Genomic DNA, 22,697 nt, shown 5'->3' on the forward strand with positions numbered 1-22,697 from the left:
AGCAATATACCAAAAAACACCTACATTGTAAGAAAACACTAGAGTCGTAGGTATACTTGGGGGCTAGTATAAAAATGCCCAAATTCAACAAGAATCAACATACTTGCGAAAATTAACAGGCACAAACTAATTAACATGATATGTAGAACATTTCCAACTATCGAATTGAAGGAAAGGGGCACAAAATCAAAAACCCCCAAATCAATTTCATGCATAAAAATACTTGACAAAAATACTGAAATTGACAAAAAAAGCTCAAAATTACTGAAAATTACTTACATTGGGAAGATTAGGAAGTGATTTGGAGTAGAATTGGCGAAGAAAAGTGAAGAAAACGAGCAAAAATAAGTAAAATGAAATGAAGAGTAAGAACGAAAATGGCGGAAATGGGAAGAAGAAGAAGACGGTCGCGTCTTTTAAAGACCGTCCTCCCCTTCGCATTTTTCAACGCCCAGCACTGGGCGTTAGAAATTCTGGCGCCCAACGCTGGTCGCTGAGAATGCTTCCCAGACAGCGAATATTCGCTGTCGGGCACGCGCAATCCCCTCTTTGTGTAAAAAATCCGTTATCTTGATATTTCTTTCCCAAAAACGGTATTTTGCAAATATCGTTAACAAAAAATATACACAGTGTGGACCCACTTATAGGACACACCTAATCAGGAAATATTGCGACCCACCAACAGGTTGTAATCACAAAAGCCCTTCTACATAGGCAAAATAAAGAAAGTAAGAAATTCAAAATGGGCTCGCCCACCCTCAGCGGGCGGGGTCTGCGTCAATAGCCGCGCAGGTCCTCAGTTTTCGAAAAATAGAATCTTCAAAAACAAAATGAAACAGGCTCGCCATCTTCAGCCGGCGGGGTCTACGACGCAAACCACGTAGGTCCTTATTTTCAAAAAATAAACACAAAACAAATTTCAAAATAGATTCGTCCACTTCTATCGGACGGGGTGTCCATCCTTAGCGGACAGGTTCGCCATCTTTAGCCGGCGTGGTCTACGTCACAAGCCGCGTAGGTCCTTATTTTCAAATTTCAAAAACAAGATTCGTCCACTTTTTCGGACGGGGCGTCCACCCTTAGCGGACAGGCTCGCCATCTTTAGCCGGCGGGGTCTACGTCACAAGCCGCGTAGGTCCTTAGTCGCTGCAGCGATAACTTTTTCTGGTTTTCCCTTTTCCAAAAATTAAAATGATTGGTTATCCGTTTTTTTCAAAAAAGAGCGATGTGCTGGATTTTCCTTCGTTTTACGTCCCATAAAAACAAGGGGGTTTTCTCGTTTAGCTAGCCCTGAAAATGAGAATCTTTAAAAACATTTTTACCTCGTGGTTGGGCTTGGCCAAGCCCAATTACAATTTATAGCTTTGATTTCGAAAACATCTGTAGCTACTCCCAATGACAAAGTGAGGGAGTTTCTACGCACCTTTAGATCCTTCCAATGACAAAGTGAGGAAGTTTCTATACTATCCGTTGAAAAATCCCAATGACACGTGAGGGATATGTCGACACTTCAAGTGATGACCCTTAAGTCAAATGTTATCACTCGGGGGCTCGTGAGACCCTCGCCAAAACAGGTCACCATGGCTTGTGCGACGCACTCCGTCTAATACTTTGACCATCGTCTTACTCCAAGACTCAGTCAAAGTGGGGGATAACTGTAGACACCTACTTTTGTCCCCATTCCCGAAAGGGAAAGTTCGATGATGAAAGCGTAAATCTCCACTTGACAACGCATCTCCTATGAAATAACGAATCTCAATTTCTCTTTTCATTTCACCCGAAACCTGCTATTTATAAAAACCTGCTATTTATAGAAACCTACTATTTATGGAAACCTGCTAAAAATAGTAACTGCCGTAATGGTAGTTGTTAAAAGTGGCAAGTCATAAAAGATAGAAACCTGTCAGGATTAGGTGTTGCACTCCAACGTAAATCCTAAGTGAGATAGAAATTGCGAGAGAATCATAATCCTAATACGATTCGAAAGTAAGAGTCACGTATTAATTAAAATCCTAACGAGCCTAGAGTTTGTAACGGGCCCAGACGCATCCCGTCACAAGTTTAATACGCACTAAAAGACTCAATTAAATCTCAAATACTCCAGATTCTAGGAATCCGAATCTTACTAAGAAAAACAGCCCATATCCTATTTTCAACGCCTGGCTCTGGGCACCGAAATCTTCGGCGCCCAGGCCTGGGCGCTGAAAATACCTGGTACGTGTTTTTTCCTAATTCCTCGTGGATTAGAGTTCTGCAATTCTATCTTTCCACGAACTCTTTTCTATAAATAGGGCCTTAAGTTCGACGTGAAAAAGACACAACACACAATTATTATTCTGAGTATTGACTCTAAACCCCTAAGCCTAAGCCTCACGCTGCAAAAACTGATCACGTGTTCTGTCGCAATCGATCCATAAATCGAACAGAACGTATCCCGTCCCATAATTTGAGATTCGTTAAATAAAAGGAGAAATAGCAAAGTCAAAGTGGTTAGTTTTCTGAGAACCGTGACGCACCTCTCAAGGGTGCGTCGTAATGTGTCCCTTTTCCATGATTTAATTGCTTTCCTCGCCCTTTTATGAACTGTTAAACTAACTAAAATCTGATTGTTCGATCACGCTTAATAAATATGATATTTTTGGGAAATTGGATTATCATGTTAGGTCCCTTAAAACAATCTAAATCAGATAATCGCGCTCGATCTAGTACTATATGTTGCATATTATTAAAATCAACTCAGATTAGTTTAATAGTTAACGCATGTCCCTTCAATTATTTATGCTGAGCTAGTAAGGATAGCCTGCCTCTGGAGTTATCGAAGAGCGAGTACTCCTCTCGGTAGTTACAGTCCCCCGAACCCTCAATCTCTACCTTGCGGGTGTACGTTGAGCGATCCCCACCACCAGGGATCACAAGGGAACCTACGGCCGTCGTGGTCAAACATAATTGCAATCCCTTTATGTCACGATAACCGGGTTTTGTCAGTTTTTCTCATTGTCGTTAAAAACTGAATGGCGACTCCTATATTACTAGTCAATTGGGTGTAAACTCACAGGAAATCCAATTACACTTGATTTAACAAAAAGAAGCGTCACACCCACGAGGGACGAGGTCACGCATTAGCCTCGTGCTTTTTCGACCCCCTCACAGCAGGATATTGGATCGATTTTTGGATTTTTGGATTTCTGTTCGATTTTTGGATTGATTGCGACAGAACGCGGGATCAATTTCGCAGCGTGAGGCTTAGGCTTAGGGGTTGGAGTCAATACTCATAATATGAATTGTGTGTTGTTTCACGTCGAATTTGGGGTTGTATTTATAGGGAAGAGTTCGTGGAAAGATAGAATTTTAGAGCACTAATCCAAGAAGAATTAGGAGAGAACACGTACCCAGGTAATTTCAGCGCCCAGGGCTGGGCGCCGAAGATTTCGGCGCCCAGAGCCAGGCGTTGAAAATAGGGTCTGGGCCGTATTTCCTTGTCAGATTTGGACTCGTGGAATACGGATTCTTTGAGATTTATCCGAGTTTTTTAGTGCGTATTAACTTTAGGACGGAATGCGTCTGGGCCCGTTACGAACTCTAGGTTCGTTAGGATTTTAATTAATGCGTAACTCTTATTTTCGAATTATACTAGGAACAGGATTCCTCTTGCAAATTCTATCTCTTTTAGGATTTATGTTGGAGTGCAACACCTAATTCTGACAGGTTTCTATCTTTTATGACTTGCCACTTTTAGCAACTACCCGTTACGGCAATTACTATTTTTAGCGGGTTTCTATAAATAGCAGGTTCGGGTGAAATGAAAAGGGTGATCGAGATTCGTTATTTTATAGGAGATGTGTTGCCAAGTGGAGATTTATGTTCTCATCATCGAACCTTCCCTTTCGGGGATGGGGACAAAAGTAGGTGTCTACAGTCGGCTTGTGTGTTTAGGTCACGTGGAGAAAGGTTTGAACTTTGTGGTTAATTTCTTGGCTTTTTCGAGGTACAAGGTCATTTTTAAGTCTTTAGCTTCGTAGTCGTCGTTGATTTGGTTGACAATTTGTTATGAGTCACTGAAGATGTCGAGTCCGCTTGCTCCCAACTTTTCAGCTAACGTCATTCCAGCTATTAGTGCCTCGTACTCTGCTTCGTTGTTTGTCGCTTTGAAGTCGCAGCATATGGCCTGTGCTATCATGTCCCCTTGTGGTGATTTCAGCACGACGCCTAAACCTGCACCACGAAAGTTAGATGAGCCGTCGACGAAGAGTGTCCACGTTCCGCCCAGATTTTTGATGTGTTCAACTTCGCCGTCTGCTATCTCACTAATAGAAAAAACCCTTATTGCAGCGGGCTTTTAGACCCCTGTTGCAGCGTACATCGTATGCTGCAGCTGGGGGGCCTGCAACAAATCTGAACTTGTTGCAGCTTACATTGTTCGCTGCGAAAAGTGAGTTTTTACAACGTACATTTATATGTACGTTGTAACAAGTGTGTAAAATTAAGCCAAAATCAAGACTTGTTACACCGTACAAATTGGTGTACGCTGCAAAAGACCCATTCTGTTGTAGAACATCTATTTGTACGCTGCAATAGGTCATGATGTTTGCCAAATTTTACACCCTTGTTACAGCGTACATATATATATGTATGCTGCAACAAAGCACTTTAGGCGGGAAAATTTTATTTTATTTAGGGATACCTAGAATGCCTTGCACCAAATATAGAAACATGTCACAACAATAATAATATCGCAACATTTATAACAATTATAAAAACAATAACGGGTGTTTTGTATACTATATATCCCAAAACAAAGTGCATGTAGTACATTTAAATATATGTACGTTCCAATTTCAACGTACTCATACATTTTAATATAAAATATTGTTCTATAACATCTAAGCCAACTCGATCAAACGCGCTTAAGTAAAAAACTTAGCCCATTGCTCACGAACCACATCAATTTCCTCACTAGCATAAGGCGCATTCCTCGTAGTATAGACCTTCAAAAACAAAAATTTGATGGGAGCATTAGATTAAACGTCATTTTAGTCTAAATATGACCTTTAACGACCCAATGAGCCTTAAATGTGCATAAATAGATTGGAATGAGTATTGAAAACTTTAAAACTAAGCATACTAATCATGTAATAAGTTTGAAATAAGTCCTTAGGTTCTTTAGTTCAAAATTGGGAACGAAAATATCATTTTAGTCTAAATATGACCTATAACGACCCAATGAGTCTTAAATGTGCGTAAATAGATTGGAAGGAGTCCTGGAAACTTAAAACTAAGCATATTAATCATGTAAAGGGTTTAAAATGAGTCTTTAGGTTCTTTAGTTCAAGGTTAGGAGCGAAAATGTCTCATTTTAGCCTAAATATGACCTATAACGACCAAACAAGTCTCAAAGGTGCATAAATAGATCGGATTGAGTCTTGAGAAGTTAAAAATAATCAGATGATCATGTAATAAGTTTGAAATTAGTTCTTAAGTTCGTTAGTTCAAAGTTGGGAGCGAAAATGTCATTTTAGCCTAAATATGGCCTATAAAGGCCAAAGAAGTCTCGAATGTGAATAAATAGGTTGGATTAAGTCTTGGAAAGTTAAAAATAATCATATGGATCATGTATTAAAGTTAATTTGACACGAGTTTTTAGGTTCGTTAGTTCAAAGGTTGGGAGCGAAAATGTCATTTTAGCCTAAATATGACCTATAACGGCCTAATGAGCCTTAAAAATGCATAAATAGATTGGAATGAGTGTTGGAAACTTAAAACTAATCATATTAATCATGTAAAATATTTAAAATAAGTCCTTAGGTTCTTTAGTTGAAAGTTGGGAGCGAAAATGCCTTATTTTAGCCTAAATATGACCTAAAACGACCAAACAAGTCTCAAATGTGCATAAATAGACTGGATTGAATCTTGGAAACTTAAAACTAATCATATGAATCATGTAATAAGCTTAAAATGAGTTCTTAAGTTCGTTAGTTCAAAGTTGTGAGCGAAAATGTCATTTTATCCTAAATATGACATATAACGGCCAAACAAGTCTCAAATGTGCATAAATAGATTGGATTGAGTCTTGGGAAGTTAAAAATAATCATATGAATCATGTAGTAAGTTTGAAATGAGTTTTTAGGTTCTTTAGTTTAAAGTTGGGAGCGAAAATGTCATTTTAGCCTAAATATGACCTATAATGGCCAAACAAGTCTCAAATGTGCATAAATAGATTGGAAGGAGTCTTGGAAACTTAAAACTAAGCGTATTAATCATGTATTAAAGTTTGACATGAGTTTTTCGTTAGTTCAAAGTTGGGAGCAAAATTGTCATTTTAGCCTAAATATGACCTATAACGGCCTAATGAGCCTTAAAAGTGCATAGATAGATTGGAATGAGTGTTGGAAACTTAATTAGCTCATATGTTTCAGTTATGTACTTCACTTTAATAGCTTCATATTGTTTTTCACGTTTTTGTTCTTCTATAAATAGCGCTTATGAGCAGTACGGACACTAGTACAAAAATGACCATAGGTAACACCGAAAAACTGTTACATAAAGGGAGTAAAGTGTTTCCATAGACTATAAGTAACACTTTATAGGTGATACATCTGCTCGTGCTACCTATTATATTAGGTAACACTTTTAATAACATATGATAACACTTTTACTAGTGTTACCAAAAATAATTTCATGTAACACTTTTCCATTCCTATTGTAGCACTTTAAAAGTGTTATCGTAATATCTTAGGTAACACTTTTTAACCATTAGTATCACTTTTTTATATCATCTTTGATTTACAGTAACACTTTATTCAATCGTAGGTATCACTTTTCACCATATAACGTAACACCTTGTTCGGTATTTAGGAACACTTTTCTATTATTAGGTAGCATTACATATTTAACACTTTTTAGTATCTATTGTAACACTTGCAAAATAATGCTTTTCACTAAATATAATAATTTAACAAATATTACAAAATTGGTTCACAAATAATAATAATAATAATAATAATAATAATAATAATAATAATAATAATAATAATAATAATAATTATATTTATAACAAATAATAAAATTATATATTTTTTTGGTAAAATAGCGATTTTATTACCAAAAGGTAGTGGACAAAATAAGTTCCAAACAACGAAACAACAAAAGCAACTAAAGGAAGGGAGCACATCCCGCTCCCTAACAAATTAACAAACACAAAGAGCAGACACAAGAAGGAATCAACCCTCAATAATAATATGAATCTGTAATAGTTATTGCATGCACGAATGTGCAATTGTATTTTGAAGGTTAAACTAATAAACTACTCTTTAATGTATTTGATGTATGATCTATGAAAATTACTCCCTCCGTCCCGGAATACTTGACCTGTTTTCCTTATCGGACCGTCCCTTAATACTTGACCTGTTTCTGAAAATGGAAATATTCTAACAATATTATATTATTTCTCACTCCACCCCTATTAACCCACCTACCCCTTTTCCATACAAAAAATAATTAAAAATTCAACCCCTACTCTCCCCAACTCCATCTCTTAACCCACCTCCCACTAACTACATTAAAATAATACACCACTATCAACTACTACCTATTAAATTAAATAAGTCAATTCAAGTCCCTTAAACTCTGTGCCGGTCAAACCGGGTCGAGTATTCCGGGACGGAGGGAGTACATTATTATGTTCGAAATAAAACCAAATGATCATATTCAAAACTAAAATGTATAATCCAAAACTAAATGTCTTCTATCTTTTCATCTTCAACTGGTTTACCTTACGTGTGTGCATGATTCTCAATGTCAACTTTAATCTTCATTTGCTATCCAATCCAATCCATCTTCTTGATCCTATAAGAAGTATAAAATTAATAAGATCCAACATCCATAATAATGTGAAGAACAACCAGACATTACAATACAAGAACTGAAGTTTATATGAAACAAAGGATGTGCCAAGCGCATGCAGTACATGAATTACACGAACACTCTGCTTCTTTAGTTAGAAAAAAAAAATTGCAGACTTCATGCTGGTGATTGAGTTCTCTACTGAGGATTGAGGGGGGGGGGGGGGGATTGGGTGGGATGAGAGATAACAGATTAGACAAACAACACACATTTGTAAACAAAATTAAGAGACCAATGCAATCAAGTTAACACTTTGATGTCAGTGGAACAACAAGACACATAATGTGTTATAGTCTAAACGTTTTTCGGGACACTAGAATATCACTCCTTCAGTTAAGTCCACACAGAACCCAAAACATGTCAACGCTCAAGATTGCTTCCAGATTTCAAGAAAGACAAATACACAGGTGGGTTCATAAATCAAGTGTAAGGAAGAAAAGATATCTAGTACTCAACCCAATAAGAACCAATTAAAGCTTAAAAGCCTAAAACAAGGTGATTGATAACAGAGTTTTTAGCAAACTGTTGGTAAAGAATCTGGGAGATTAAAGGATTGCAGACTGCAATAACCCCGTAATTTGAACACCTCTCTAAGTGCCCATCCCATATTATATTCTATGAACTAGCTTTTCACACTAACTAAAGAAACATATGCTGTTCTTATTCTATTTAGAGAAAACGCGTCATTTCTGCAAAAGCATTTGCGGGAAATCCTTCCATTTTTCCTGAAACCTGTAAATAAGAGCGGGTGATAAATTACATTTTATCTTTATTGAAATGATAGCTGTAAAAATCATGTCAAAACAATCTTTATAGGTTAACAAACTGAAGCCAAGAAGGCCAGCTGCAGATGTTTTACAGGAAGAGCTCATCCCACCACTGGCACCACAGGTGTGGTGGTTGATATAGACACAGGTGCCTGTAGTACACTACTACAAAATTGGGAAAAGGAAGCACAATATATTTTACTGAATTTGTCAAGATTATGATGTTCGCATTGAAGATTGAGACATGGAATTGGTAAAAGATAGTTTTCAGGATTAGGCAAGAAACATGGTTCTTCTTATATAGTCTGTGAAAGTGTAAATGTAATCTAAAAGCTTTTTCCTTTTGCTGAGATTGCTGGCTGGTAAGGATGAAGAAATGAAGAATATGTAAAAATGATTGATGCACTTCATGGTTGGCCATTTTAGTTGCTACTGGGCGTAGGATTCAAGGAGTGGACGAGCAACTTAAAGTTTGGAATATGTAATCAGGTGGTGCAACGAGAGTTTATTTTTGTCAAAGAGGCATTGTTAGGACTTAGGAGTTATTTTTCTAAATTGTTTAGGACTTGTATACTCTACATTTTAGATTTTGTAACCTGTAACTTAATTTATTATTGTAAATTGTTTAGGACTCGTATACTCTACATTTTAGATTTTGTAACCTGTAACTTAATTTATTATTGCGAAATGTGATTTCTAGCTTTAATGTTAATAAAGTGCTTCTTCTTCGAGATTGGAAATTGTTTTTTACTTTGTAACTTGTACTTATTTTTACTACTTCCGAAATTATTATACCATAAAAAATTGATTGAGTTTCTAATTAGAAAGTTATTACTTGATTTAATTATATTTTTAAAATGAATAATAGAGAACGATTATCTATACTAACTGTCTTTTTGTTTAAGAATATAGTACGGTCGGGTTTGCTAACTGTTTCCTATTTCTTCTTTATTTTCTTATTTTAGGAAGGGAACAAATAACGGTCATCTATGGCCACTGTACTGTATAATTGGGCATATAAAACGCTTCTTCAACCCGTTATATAAACTTTATAGCGCGTTGAGTTGAAAAACGCCCTATATAACCTATTTTAACAGTACTCTTTACCTTTTTTGTAGTAGTGGTATGGATATTTACCATTACCACAAAGCCACCATGATTATTGTATTAGATAGCACAGATTAGACAGGCACTAGAGGTACTAGGTGACCTCTATTATTGCTTGGTTAGATCAAAATAATTCTACCACCAATAAGTAAGAAAACGAAATCCATGTCAAAATACACTCACTGGTACAAACTGCTTTTTAAGAAATCCCAACTTTAGAGAATTATCCAATATGCAACAATCTTCACATATAAAAACAATTTTGAACATACAAGCAGACTTTGCAGATCAGTACTGAGCAGAAAAAGAAAACCACAAGCAGAGAGAAGGAACATCATATCATACATCAACCTGCTCCAGGAAATAGCAGTTACAAACCAAACACAAACTACAGTCAGCAACAAGACCAAACAAAAACACACAGACTCAAAGTCAGCAACTAGAAAAAGTGAAACCACGAACTATACTCCTCGAATTATACCAGAAAATGTAATTTTGAACAAGAACCCACAAATTAAACTCCTCGAATACCCAATTAAAGGTGAATACATTCTAAATACCAAATCAAAATATAAAAAATAAAAAATTAAACACTATAATCTAGATTGTAACCGTTCATAGAAATCTTTAAAATCAAGGATTAAAAACAATAAAAAATTAAGAACACCCACTACCAATCAGAAAATACCTGAAATTGGATCCCCGCGAATTCGATAAAACCCGATCGAGACAACGATTAAAACCACAAAATTAATTGGAACCGGGCATCCGATGAAATTTCCCCCTTCCGATCAATGCAAACCTGGGTATCTGATTTCTCATCATATCGCACAATTAATTTGTTCATCCCCTTCCTATTAACGCAAAAAAAACTAATTACAATTGTGAAGAGATCAAACTTCTAAAAGCTTAAATTGGTGAAATAACAGTTACGAGAAAATTGACTTACATAATTTAGGGTTTGAAAAATAGAAAATCAAAGCCCTTATACTCTGTAAGAGTATGAGAGACATTAATGCAAAGTTGTTGGATTATTTAATCTCAATATATTACACTATGATGGCTGACGACTGGTATTAGCAATTGTTGGAGCGTTGTATGTATGGAAGATGGAGGACGGAGGATGAAAGAGATGAAAGGTGGAGGATGGAGATGTCTATTATGTTTTGAGGAAATTTGTCCATTTTATTTTTTTCCCTTTTTCTAATAACGGGAAAAAGAACTAATAGGGGTGGGCCTAGCCGCCTAGCCCAAGCTTGCCTAATTTCTTGTTGTACAAAAAACTCAACAAGTATAAAAGGGGTGGTCAACGAATGTTAGTTAATTAATTAACTTGATATTCCGTATAACATTTTAAAGTGTTACATATTAGTGTTACGTAATACTAAAGTGTTACAAAATAGTGTTACCCTTTATCAAAGTGTTATAAATTGGTGTTACCTAATATTAAGTGTTACAAATAAGTGTTACCTAATATTAAAGTGTTACCAAAGTGTTACTTATACATTGAATAATTTTATAACTTTAAAAGTGTTACCATTTGGTGTTATCTATGGTCACTTTTGTACTAGTGGGACACAGAACATAAGAGCAACTATCTATTTCAGAATATAGTCTCTTAATTATGTTGATACTATTAAGCTCAAATGTATTACCGTGAAACATTTGTAAATCTTAAGCTGTATTAGGTGTTTGAGAATAAGAGCTAGAATGTTCTTGAATCAGAAACTCAATTTGAACAACTCAATAAGCAGAAACAGGACACAACATCATTAGAAATAGTGCTTTAAAGTGGTATAGTTAAGAAGAAAAACCTTTATTTAGCAGTGCGTCATTTCTGAAACATAGATGATTTGTTCAACTCCGAAATAAAGCAGTACTTGAGCAGCATCACAAACAAGCTTCTCCTTGCCCCTCTTACAATCATCAAAACAACAGTTCTTCTCTAGGCATAGGAAAAGTTCTAGGCACAGAAACGAATGCTTGCCTTCCCTGCTGCATAGAAGGTCCCATGAGGGTACAGGTGCCGCATGAGTCTGAGGCGGCATAGTAGCACCAGCACCGTATCCATTTGAAGGATATCCAGCACCAGGTTGAGGGTTCATCCATGGTGCTGTAGGAGCTCCGGGATAACTTTGACTCAGTTGGACCGCTGAGACTGTGTAATCTCTACTTTTGTCACCATGAGCCTATAACAGGAAGAAAAAAATACCACCACATACATTAAGGATATTTTATTTTAATTAGAAGTAGAGAAATTTGAAAAGTTCAAGATGCATGCATGAATGGAAAAAATTCTATTTTCCAACCATTTGATTGCAACTTTGTTTAGCACAGAAGCACATATTATACCTTTACATTGAGATCAGTATGACGAGAGTATGTTAGATGAAGCTTACAATAGCCACCATAACAAAAAGCAGGACTTACGAGTAACCCGTGTTTGGCTATTTTTCTCAAATATCGCTATCTTTTGAACGGTGCCAAAAGCAGAAAATACCTGTAATGAATATTATTTGATAAGCATAACAAAAAGCAGGACTTACGAGTAACATCCAAAAGGTGACATGGATAATACATTCTATTACCTAACATGGATAACTAAAATGTAAAACAATAGTCCACGTAACATAGCCTTTGAGCCTGAAGTTTGAGATTTTTCTCAATGCATCAATCACAACCTAAGATTTAGATACAAAAGCTTGAAAAGGAAAATAAGAGATAAGGACATGAAATATGCTGTGAATTAATCTCAGTTGAAGTTGATGGTAAACAATATACCTATAGTTGGAGAAAAGGTTGGGCTGGAGTAACAAATATCTGATATCTCTTATGCTCAAATTACCAACAATCTTCCTCTTTGGTCCCTCCACAACCGGAAGGCCACCGATGTGGTGGTCCTTCATCCGCTTAAATGCCTTCAGAATCAGCTCACTGCTGCTAATACTCACAACCTGCCAATAGAAGAATTCAGTTCAACATTATTACAGCATCTGAGAGGTCAAATAGGGTGACTTAAATGACAGCAGGAGAAATTACCTGATCGCGTGACATAAAAGGAAGGCCCAAGTCAGAAATGGGATGTGCAGCAATGCAATCAAACCAATCTAGTCCACGACATCCCTCAAGGCCCCTCACAACAGCAGATTGAGTGATGAAATTCTTCATGAAAGCGTTAATTTCCTGGTTCGATTACTGGTACGTTTCTCATCCTATACTTTGATAGAAGCAATAAAACCGTCAACAAATTGCTCTTTGTTGAAACTGGAAGGAATGGCGTCGATCTGAATGATTTCACAACTTCCCTGACCTGAAAGGCAAATATACTATATTATCAAGGATCATTGGAAAATACTATATTTTGCTTGCCAAAAAATTCATAGGCAAATTGAAAACTGAAAAACATACTTTGGTTGACTTGAAAGGTTCTTCTTGCAAAATAACTTTTTAGAAATCATCACCTAGCTCACTTGAAGCAGTTGGAGCATCCTTTACCATCCCTTTGTCCACCGCTAAGCCACCTGCTACGGCTGCCCCAACTGCTGCAGCAGCTAACCCAGCAACCGTGACTGGGCATGTAGCACCAAGTGTAATTACTCCTAAAGTCCCTATTGCACCTGCTCCAACTCCAGCAGCTGTAGCAGCGGTTGCAGATAAAGCTACAGAAGCAAGCTCATCACCTTGTAACACCCACAATACAATTGCCGAATAGTCTATTATCCCTATATACCTCTCCTTCCAATTACTGATGTTGGCTTTCTCCATATCTGTTACCGGTGCTGAGAGTATGTTGCATTCCGAGAGAACGTTCACTGTATCAGATACTGATGTTTCTGCTGAAATTCTCTATCACTGCAAAACAAAACACACGCGATTTCAATAAGATTACACGAGTCTGAATAACATATTTGGTTGGGTTACAGATTCACCACCTTTGCCACCAGGGAATTTTGGAAAGGATGAAACAGGTATGCTTGCAAATGAAGATGTCAATGTCTCTTGTAACGAAATGGGCAACTTTTTTCTACTTTGAACTGTCTCAAAGTAAGCATCATAGCCAACTGTTGTCGCAGTATCCATTGTTTTATTCTGTGATTTATCCATGTTTGAATTAACATGCAAGATCTTCTAAATTTTTGCTTATAATCTAAACTCATCAAATTCATAATTTCTGAAGTTAGTAAAATTGTAACAAATCACTCAGGATAACAACATAACAATTAACAAACACAGAATATGAATTTGATTACGTTTCCGAAAAATGCAGGCTTATATATTTCTTCAAGGATTCCAATATTTCAAGGCATAAAATATAATTACAGTTTCATATGTTGGAAATAATGCAAAGAAAGAGTTTTACAATTTTGTGAAAATGTCCCACATTGGTAGAAATGAAAAGTAGGCATTTCAAGTGGAGTATTTAAAGAAAAGGGCTTTGTCCCACATGGAAAGAAAATAAACTTTTCCCTTTGTTTAAATATAGGCAAGTAATGTTTATACTTTGAAGTACTTCCCCTAGTGGTGTGGGCTAGAAGGGTGCATTCTCGCGCGCCGCCGCCTGTCCGACCGGTTCGTGTTTGTGGCACGTGCGCGCACCATTTTGGGCCAAGACGTAACTGGTGGTCCAGTTATTATGAGACCGTTCAGTTACGTAGCTCACTTTATAACCTTAATGACAGAATCGTAACCGCCCCTTGATTTACGTTAAACGGTTCCTTGATTATTGCCTATGTTTTAATCTCCTATTTAAATCCCGATCTTCGGTTTTTATTACGTCATTAAAATGTGATTTTCGGTTACAAAATGTTGTTGCTATATAAATCAGTTCTTGGGATCATTTCAAACACACCGAAAATTCTAACTCTCTTTCTATTCTCTTCATCTAAATTCTGAGCATTATTATGAGTTCCAAATTCCTCCTTAGTTGAGTGCACATTTTGGAGGAACGTTGTGTTAAATCTTGGGGGGCAACGCCATTTCCGATTGCACCATAGTCGGGGCGAATTTTGCTTCTAAGACAGTGTTTTATAACACGTCACAGCTTTTCATACATCAATATTCGACCCGCATTTTCTTAACCATTTTTCGGATTTTGCAGTATTACTTCCTACAATTTAGAAGCAAAATTTATCATCTGCGAAATCTGATTATGGTTTCTTCTCTTCTCAAAAATTTATGATCTTTTTATGATTAGTAAGGGAAAGATATTAGAGAGTTTGAATGAGAGGTAATGGAAATTTAAAAAGGGTTTCCATAGATATTTTATTCACATTTTTATGGGAGCAGTCTCAAAGATTGATCCCTATCGAGGGTCATCACTAGTCCGATTGTCTTGAAATTTTGACACAATATCCGGGAGATCTTGGGCTTTATTTTCAACGGATGGATTGTCAATTGATGATCTAGATCATCAGTTACAGCTACAACATCAGACCTGATTTTTCTGAGAACGAAAAGTCAAAAGTAGATTCTTGGAGAAGATGATTGGTGAATGGTGGCTAGGATGTCGTGATAGAGAATTGCTTGAAGATTTTGGAATTTCATACAATACACATATTTGATTTACTATCAAGGGAGGTTCATTCTAAACTAACTCTTTAAAGTTATTATGATTATCTTAACATGTTCATTTCTAGTATCCATTTCAACATTTTTTTTTTGTGAAGTTGACAACAATAATATTGATGTTTATATTGTCATATGAGATTTTTTGGAATTATTGCTAGAAAGTATAAGACTTGGATTATTAGTTGTGTATGAGCATGTTATTGGATTCTCTAGTTTATTATGGTTTCATGCTTAAATTCATGACGAGACCCTAATTTTATGAGGTATATGCTTGGTCTTTGAAAGAATAATGTGAATTATTTATGGATTGCCTTATTTTGTTGTTGATGGAATCTTTATGTACTTGCTAATAAGGTATTTAGCAAGTAGTTTATTTCTAGTGATGATTAGATTATTAATCTTTGTACCTTGTCATTTCAAAGTATGCTCTAGTCATGGTAAAAATGGAATACGTGATTTCAAATCCGTTTAATTACCATGCGTTTTGGGTATGTAACTTCCTAAATGTTCCTTATACATTGTTGGAAATATGTATATTTATTGGAGTTGTATGTGTACCCAATTGAGCTAGTTTTTGGAAGTTTGTGATGACTTCCTATTTCTTAAGAGATTGAGATTATGAAAGCAAACTAAGTTAGAATCTTTTTCCTTGGGAAATTTCTTTATGAAGAGTTAAGCGTAATGTTTTCTTGGGTGTCTACCTAATTTTCTAGTCACTATAATTTTGGGAATTGGACCATTAATCATGTCATGATTAGTATGGTGTTGTTTATGATTATTTTTTTTGATTGAGTCTAATTAGACTTCTTATTCTCACAATGCGTTGATGCTAAACCTTCTAGAACTTACTTTAATCCAGTTACTTCTAGACTAACCGAATTGCTTGGATTAATTCACTCGAACAAAGTACCACATAATAAGTTAGACAAAACCCCTCGTTAGTTGTGGAAAGGGAATGGACCCAACCTGAAATATCTGAAAGTATGGGGGTATTTAGCTAAAGTTGGTTTATCTTCTTTTAAACGGGAAAACATTGGTCAAAGATTCTTGATGTTGTGTTTGTTAGTTATGCTGGAAACAATGCAACGTATATATTCTTGTGGTTGAATGATAGGTCAATGCGTGAATCTAGAGATGCTAAATTCTTTGACAATTTTTCCCCCTTAAGGAAAATTATATTCCACGTGGTGCTTCTCATGATGTTTCACATGATGTATCTGTGTCTGTTCCCTCTTCCTATTCTATGCCTTTACCTTCTCCTCATATTCAAAGTGATATTGTAGAACCTAGGAAAAGTAAGAGGCGTCGGACTAAAACTAGCTATGGTCTTGGGTTTTTTCTGTGGTTTTATCTGAACTCAATGATGTGGATGAAACAAATGAGTTAGTTGTATTTATTCACTTGTTTGATGATGAGCCTAAAACTTTTGATGAGGCCATGAGTTCAACCGATGCTAGTTTTTAGAAAGAGGCGGTTAACAGTGAATAAAGTCCATTATGTCTAATCATAGATGAGAACTAGTTAAATTACCTAAAGTTAGTAAAGCTAGTCATTGGTTGTAAATGGTTTTCCTTTAAAAAAAAAGGAAAATGAAAACTGATGGTGCAGTTGACTGGTACATTGCAATGTTTGTAATTAAGGGTTTCGCTTAAAATTTTGGTGTTGATTTCTTTTATACTTACTGAATTGTAACTAAGATAGCCACTATTCATGATATACTTGCTTTAGCTTCAAGTTACAAGTTAATTGTGCATCAGATGGATGAAATAACTGTTTTTTTAATGGCGACTTAGAATAGGAATTATATATGGTTCAACCTCTTGGTTTTGTAGTTCCAAGACAGGAACATACAGTCTGTAAGTTAAAGAAATCTTTGATGGTTTGAAATAGGCTCCAAAACAGTGGTACGAAAAGTTTCATAAAACTATATTGAGTTTTGGATTCATTGTGAACAGTGATGATGCTTGTGTGTACCAAAAAAATGTTTGGTTCTGATTGTGTTATTGTTTGCTTATATGTAGATGATATGTTGATTTTTGGTACACATATTGATGCTATCAATGAGACTAAAACGTTTATATCCTCTAAATTTGAAATGAAAGACATGGGTGAAACTGATGTGATCTTGGGTGTAAAGTCACCAAAACTAGTAATGATTTCTCATTGTCTCAATCTCACTATGTGGAAAAATTGTTAAAAAAAGTTTAACAGTTTTGAAGTTGTGCCAGTTAAAACTCCTTATGATGCTAGCATACACTTGAAAAAGAATAAAGGCAAGTGTCTCAGTCTGAATATGCTAAAATAATTGGGAGTTTAATGTTTCTCATGAATTACACTCGACCTGACATAGCCTATGCAGTAAGTAGGCTTAGCCGATATACCCATAACCCTAGTAAAGATCATTGGAATGCTCTTAGGCGTTTGTTAAGGTATCTTAGGGGTACTATGGATTGGGGTTTGTATTATGTTGGATTTCCTGCTGTTTTAGAAGGTTATTGTGATGCAAATTGGGTATCTGACAGTGATGAGGTAAGTTCCACTAGTGGATATGTATTCACCTTATGTGGAGCAGCAATCTCTTGGAAGTCTTCTAAATAGACTTGTGTTGCCCAGTCAACTATGGAGCCCGAATTTATTGCATTGGACTTGGCCGGCCAAGAGGGGGAGTGGTTGAGAAACTTATTGGCAGATATTCCATTGTGGGGGCGTCCTGCTCCACCAATATCTCTACATTGTGATTCTCAAGCTGCTATTTGTGTTGCTAAAAACAATGCTTATAACGGCAAAAAGAGACATATTCATGTGAGGCATGAATCTGTGAGAACACTAATAGAGAGTGGTGTAATTACTATGGAGTTTGTGAGATCAAAGAGGAATATAGCAGATCCTTTAACTAAGGGACTAAATAGAAGATTAGTCCTTGATACGTCGAGGGGAATGAGACTTAAGCCCGTTAGTTGAGGAATTCATGGTGGACACTCGACCTTGTTCACACAAGGTTTTTTGTGGTCTAACGAAGCCATGGAACGACTCATTCTTGTACACTTCCCATTCCTATGACTTGTACATTTTTTTATGAGGTTAAGCCTTTTTAGCTTTTAATAAAACTCATATCCCAGGATTTGGGTGGTCCTAATGAGAAGGACTTGATGAGTTCACCGCTTGTGTATTAAGAGGTTGAGCGATAGCTCTTAATGATTTCATATCCTAGGATATGGGTGGTCTATGTGATAGACTTGATGAAATCACCTACTTGAGTGTGAAGGTTTGGCCACCTTTTATGGAAAACTTGGGCAAGTTTTTCTACAGCACTCATGAGCATCCCAAGTATAATGGCCGTTGTTGATTAGCTATCGCGGAACTCATAATAATCTAAGGTATGGTATGTGTTATTGGGCTTTATTTCTTAGGTGAGATAGTTCCAGATTTGTTCACTTTCTCAATAAAGAAATTGCGTAATCTTCACTATGTGTTGGTTCAATCGAAAGACACCAACATTTAAGTATCAAACCTTCCACAAAAATGCTCAGAATTCTTTTTCTTGTTTTTTCAAATGGGTCTTTGCATTTGTGGGTGATTGTTGGAAATAATGCAAAGAAAGAGTTTTACCATTTTGTGAAAATGTCCCACATTGGTAGAAACGAAAAGTAGGCATTTCAAGTGGAGTATTTAAAGAAAAGGGCTTTGTCCCACATGGAAAGAAAATGAACTTTTCCCTTTGTTTAAATATAGGCAAGTAATGTTTATACTTTGAAGTACTTCCCCTAGTGGTGTGGGCTAGAAGGGTGCATCCTCGCGCGCAGCCGCCTGTCCGGCCGGTTCGTGTTTGTGGCACGTGCGCGCACCATTTTGGGCCAAGATGTAACTGGCGGTCTAGTTATTATGAGACCGTTCAGTTACGTAGCTCACTCCATAACCTTAATGACAGAATCGTAACCGCCCCTTGATTTACGTTAAACGGTTCCTTGATTATTGCCTACGTTTTAATCTCCCATTTAAATTCTGATCTTCGGTTTTTATTACGTCATTAAAATGTGATTTTTGGTTACAAAATGTTGTTTCTATATAAATCAGTTCTTGGGATCATTTCAAACACACCGAAAATTCTAACTCTCTTTCTCTTCTCTTCATCTAAATTCTGAGCATTATTATGAGTTCCAAATTCCTCCTTAGTTGAGTGCACATTTTGGAGGAACGCTGTGTTAAATCTTGGGGGGCAACGCCATTTCCGATTGCACCATAGTCGGGGAAAATTTTGCTTCTAAGACAGGGTTTTATAACACGTCACAGCTTTTCATACATCAAATATTCGACCCGCATTTTCTTAACCATTTTTCGGATTTTGCAGTATTACTTCCTACATCTTATTATTATGACAAACTCTATTTTGTTCCATTTTATTTTGTGGTATTCTTGTTCTAGTTTAGGTTGCACGAAAACAGACACGGATACCGGGACGGAAAACGGCAATCTTAAGGCAATCTGTGACTGTAGTGCAAAATAACAATAACTAGATACGGAGTATAAATTAGTTCCAGTAAAAGCATTTACTCTGAAAGGTGCTGGAAGAAGGAACAGAAATAGCACAGTCTAGATTTATATCTTCTAGCTCTCAGAATATAAGCACAGAAGATCGGTAAGCTTCAATATCTTAAAGATGCATACTACTAGACTACTAGTTTAATATCAATATACACAACATAAGAGATTCCAAAAATACTCCAACCAGACCATGGGAAGAAACAAGTTCAGATCATTACAATGAACTTAATATCAATAATTCAATATAAAGAAGCAAAACTGAAAGGTAGATCACGATTCCATGACTTCATAGTGGACAGCAACCAGAAATATGGCTGATACTAATCCAGTAATCCCTACTGATTCATCAAAACTAGATACTCTAACTTGTAAGTTTTCTACCATGATCACAAAGGCAAAATAACCCAAGAATAACCCCACAGCATACTGAGCGTACTGAGCATTCGCAGCCATTTCAACAGCACACTGAGCCTACTATCTACATCTTACTACAGAATCCCATCCTCGGCCAGATTCCTCCTTTTGCTCCTCGGCCTACCAATCAATAAATGAAATTCCTAATATATTCCCCTCTTTTCTAATAAACAGACCCCAACACAAAGAAACAACCACCAGCAGCACCAAATTTTGATTAATTGACTATTCAAAATGGTTTCAGCTATTGCAAAACCATCCAACTCCCCAAAAAAGAAAATTCCGCCTCCCCTGCTCCACCCCACCACCACCACCATCACCACCACCACCATTCTCTAATTTCAACACCTCCCCATCTTTATCTATGACCAAACCCTAAAAACGAATTGAACAAACGAATTGAACAAACCCTAAAAACGAATTGAACAAACGAATTGAACCCTAAAAACGAATAGAACAAACCCTAAAACGAATTGAACAAACAAATTGAACAAAACCTAAAACGAAGCACAGAACTCAAAAAACGAATTGAACAAAAGGGCACCTGGAGAGGAGGCGAGAAAAGAGACCCACCGGCGACTGGCGAGGAGGCCAGAACCACCGACGACTCGACGAGGAAGCTAGATTGAAGACGCAGGAATGGTTTTTTTTGAGGGGGCGACGCAGGGAAAGCTAAGGGAAGAAGAAGGGAGTTGAGCGCGAGAGCTAAAATTTTGAGATTTTTAATTTGTTCTGAATTACTCCGTAGTATTCAACCAATATTGAAGCGATTTTTTTTTATCCGGGTTATTTCAGGGGGCTTTCAATGTACGTTGCGAGAAAAACGTGTTATTACAGGGGGCTTTTAAAATGTACGCTGCAACAAACACTTTTGCAGGGAACAATTAAATTGTACGCTGCAACAACCATTTAAATGGTTTGACACGCGTTGACCGACTGGTTGTTGAAGCGTATTAATACATGTACGCTGCAACAAGGGGGGTGCAACAGGGGTTTTTTCTACTAGTGTCTTCTCCAAGTCGGGGCTGAAGTCTGCCACAAAATCTGCCAGGGCTTGTGACTTTACGACCGTTCTTGGTTGGTATTTGATGTCGAATCCTCCGAGTGCCATCGTCCATTTTTCCATTCGACCTATCAATTCTGGCCTACGCATCACAAACTTGATTGGATAGTTAGTCATCACCACTATTTGGTGAGTTTTAAAATAATGCCTTAGTTTTTTTGCTGTAGTGACGAGTGCTAAAACAAGTTTTTTGAGGGAGGAATACCTGGTCTCTGCCTCTAGTAAGGACTTACTGGTGTAGTAGATAGGTAGCTGTTGCGCTTCGTCTTCTCGGGCTAGCACCGCGCTGACCGTTGCTGGGCTGACGGCAAGGTAAAGTCGTAAAACTTCACCTTCCTTAGGTTTGGATATGAGGGGTGGCGACATTAGGTATTTTTTAAGACTTTTCAGAGCCGTTTCGTGGTCGTCGGACCAATTGAAACCTTTTTTTTTGCGCAAGATGTCGTAAAATAGACGACATTTGTCCGACGACCGAGATATGAAACGATTTAATGCCGCCACTCTTCATGTCAAACGTTGTACCTCTTTTATGTTTATGGGGGATTGAATGTTGATGATTGCGCGTATTTGGTCAGGACTGGCCTCGATTCCTCGTTGAGTGACGATGTAGCCTAAGAATTTTCCTACGGACACTCCAAAAGAACATTTAGTTGGGTTAAGTTTCATACCGTATTTCCTTAGTATTTCGAAGGACTGTCGCAAGTGTTCTACGTGGTCATCCGCTTTCTTTGATTTCACCAGCATATCATCGATGTAGACCTCCATCGTGTCTCCGAGTTGATCTTTCTCTTGGTCCTCCAGGTGCATGAGGATTTGGTTGTATCCTGAATAGGAGTCCATGAAGGTGAGTAACTCGTGACCGGCGGTGGCGTCGACCATAGCGTCTATGTGTGGCAGAGGGAACAATCCTTAGGACACACTTTGTTGATGTCGGTGAAGTCGATGCAAACTCTCCATTTTCCATTCTTTTTACCGACGACGACGACATTTGCTAGCCAGTCCGGGTACTTGACTTCTCTGATTTTCCCTGAGTCTATTAACTTCTGAACTTCTTCATCTATGATTTTATTCCTCTCAGGTGCGAACTTCCGTCGTTTCTGTTTTACTGGTTTAAAGTTGGGGTCAACGTTGAGCTTGTGGGTGATGACGTCCGGGCTAATTCCTGTCATGTCTTCGTGCGACCAGGCGAAGCAGTCCAAGTTTTCTCTTAGGAACGCTACTATCTGACTTCTGATGTTGTCAGGTAGTGACGCTCCAATCCTTACGACTTGGTCTAATGCTATCTCATCGATCTGTTGGTCATCCGGTTCATCCGAAGTCGACCCTGGCTGTAATTG

General features: G+C 37.2%; 1 long non-coding RNA gene and 1 pseudogene across 1 annotated transcript; both read right to left on the bottom strand.

The window, feature by feature from the left end:
- Positions 1 to 7,202: 7,202 nt before the first annotated feature.
- LOC110796581 (uncharacterized) lies at positions 7,203 to 10,952 on the bottom strand. The gene is made up of 3 exons (XR_002535627.2): positions 10,723 to 10,952; positions 10,462 to 10,627; positions 7,203 to 7,842 (listed from the first exon to the last, which is right to left on the bottom strand). It is a non-coding gene; the product is annotated as an uncharacterized lncRNA (long non-coding RNA).
- A 641-nt stretch (positions 10,953 to 11,593) lies between these two features.
- On the bottom strand, positions 11,594 to 13,877 carry LOC110796587 (SNF1-related protein kinase regulatory subunit gamma-1-like; annotated as a pseudogene).
- Between the last annotated feature and the right edge of the window lie 8,820 nt (positions 13,878 to 22,697).

Source organism: Spinacia oleracea, chromosome 5, assembly GCF_020520425.1.
Source record: "Spinacia oleracea cultivar Varoflay chromosome 5, BTI_SOV_V1, whole genome shotgun sequence".
Taxonomy (NCBI): domain Eukaryota; kingdom Viridiplantae; phylum Streptophyta; class Magnoliopsida; order Caryophyllales; family Amaranthaceae; genus Spinacia; species Spinacia oleracea.